Raw genomic sequence first — 2,406 nt, 5'->3', positions numbered from 1 at the left:
TTGTGAGACACCCCGATGAGCGTGGTGGCCTCTTGTCGTCCACCCCCCTGTAGGAGGAAGGCAAACACAGCTCTGGGGAGTCACCGGAGGACAAGATGAATGGAAAAGACGTCGCTCAGGTAAATGAATTATTAAGAAGTAATGGTTGATGATGGGGTGTAATGGGGTTAGGAACCAGGGGGCAGGGGGTTTGTGTAAATTTAAAAACAAGCAGTGGGAATTTACACTGTTTCTTTTCTGAAAATCTCTCGACAGCTCGACGATGCCTTTCTAGAGGAGCAGGAGGCCCTGGACAGCGTTGCATCAAGCAGCAAAGATGAACTGGGCCCACCTTGGTTCTGCTCAACGCCGATACAAATTGTTGAAGAGGACTCCGAGGATGACGGCTATGAGGAGTTTAGGAAGAGGCTTGGCATGGAACTAACTGAGCCAGTGCCACGTCGTGAGCGTAAAAAAAGTCCTGCGGACTATTGTACGCGTTGCTGTTTATGCTGTCCTTAATCACTGCCTTAGGGAAAAGCTTTTTGAAGATTGTGAGGGCTGTGTCATAGATACGCCAGCCCAACGGCACCATGACTGTGTGACTTGGACTTCAGTGGATATAAACTGCAAGATCCGGGGCCTGTGTGCTGAGCTGTGTTTGGAAATCCTATTAAACACTGTTACTGCCATAGGTTATGCTATGCAATGTCTGTGCCTAACCCAAGAACATTTAGCGCCGGGGGGACCTTGATAAAAAACAACCCCAAGACATTCATTGAGATCTGCAAAGGGCCCCCACTTGGAATGGGCACTGTAAGAGGCCCTACAGAAAAATGTATTTGAACTAAAAGAAAAAAAAAAGAAAAGAAAAGAAAAGCAGCCCAGTTGTGCAGACAACTTATTCCCCCAGCCCAGCCCACAAAAGGGAATGCTAGGGAGGGGTGAGCCAATCAACCTGCTGACTATTTTGAAACAAAGAGTTAGGATGGTATAAAAACCTCAGGGAGCTTGGAGCCTGTCTCTTCCAACAGAAACGCTCTTGAATTGCTGCTGGACTGCAAGAGGAGGTATGCGCCCTGTTTTGAACTCTGAAAATAGATATTCTATAATGCCATTCTTTGGCCATGCTGTCTTAGTAAATAATGGTGCCTGGCTTTATTGCAGTGTGATCTGGTTAGCATGGAACCAGGAACTTTAAGCTGCATTTCACCACCAGGCCAAGGTAAAAACCATTTTAACTATAGATGTGCTTAATACTGTTAAATTAAAAAAAAAAAACCTTCAGGTATTACACTGGTTGTATAGGGATTTGGGGGTAATCCTAACTTAACATTTTTGCTTGTTCTTTAACCTGAAGGCCCAAACACACATGGCAGGGGTGGTGGTGGTGGTGGACAGAACAACCATGTGCCTTTTAAATGCATGTGGGTTTATTGAAAAGTATTTTCAATGGATTTTAAAAGCAGTTTGGTTTTTATTTTGCAAAATGAGATGTCTTTTTTAAAAATGTTTGTGGGTTTGTTTTTTAAAGTGTTAGAAATAAACTCGAAACCTGTGTTTGTTGTGCAGCCTGAAATGGATGATTTTGTTTTAAAGCTGTGACTTTTCAAATAGAAAAACACCCTAACGAATATTTTATTTTTTTAAGTTTACAAGACAGTTTCATGTGTTTTATAATGTTGTTTGCTTCACAGTACGGTCAAAACACGAGAGGGCAAACAAGCTCAAAAGAAAAAGGAAAGAGACAGCTGAAAAGGAAAATTCACCAGCATCAATGACTGATGGATGGACGAAGCCCAGTAAATATATTTTGCTTATTTGTTTGGTTGTTTCATGAGGTTTTGTATTTTAAGTAAATCCATAGGTGTGGGTGAGAAAGATGGTAAAGTTCAGTTTCGTAAAATGTCTTTTCTCCCCCCTCATAGGCACGGGCAGCTTTCCTGACAATGCTGTAGTCGAAGCTACAGGGACACCTCCACCAGAACCGCCAAAGAACCAGCAATCTGCTTTGAGACCTTTAACAACGCTAACACAAAACAGCACAAGCAGGAGCGCCGCCAGTTTTTCTGCCGCCCTAGACGGCGGAAGGTCCCGCCCCGAAATGTCGCCCCCCACAGAGGCGGCGGAAGGTCCCGCCGCTGAAATACCACCGCGGTCGCCACCCCCAAATTGTAGCGCCCTAGGCGACCACCTAGGTCGCCTAATGGGTTGCGCCGGCCCTGAGCACAAGGGTGCAGATGAAGCATCAGGGCAGTCCAAACCTCATATACGTCAAACCCAAGGACAAAACAAAAGACTCTGGTAAAGACCAACCACGCAAACATAACTCCAGTTCCTCAGCGGCCACCACCACACCAAGCCCTGAGAAAACTGAGCAAAATCACACACATTCACAAACCCGGAATACGCGCTCTAGGGGTTGTG

At 45.2% G+C, this 2,406-nt stretch overlaps 1 long non-coding RNA gene across 1 annotated transcript; it reads left to right on the top strand.

The window, feature by feature from the left end:
- Positions 1-924: 924 nt before the first annotated feature.
- LOC135978470 (uncharacterized) lies at positions 925-2,043 on the top strand. The gene is made up of 4 exons (XR_010595889.1): positions 925-1,049; positions 1,147-1,204; positions 1,677-1,781; positions 1,908-2,043. It is a non-coding gene; the product is annotated as an uncharacterized LOC135978470 (long non-coding RNA).
- Positions 2,044-2,406: the final 363 nt, after the last annotated feature.

Source organism: Chrysemys picta, unplaced genomic scaffold (genome assembly GCF_011386835.1).
Source record: "Chrysemys picta bellii isolate R12L10 unplaced genomic scaffold, ASM1138683v2 scaf275, whole genome shotgun sequence".
NCBI classification, from domain to species: domain Eukaryota; kingdom Metazoa; phylum Chordata; order Testudines; family Emydidae; genus Chrysemys; species Chrysemys picta.
This window is presented reverse-complemented; position numbering and strand designations above follow the sequence as displayed.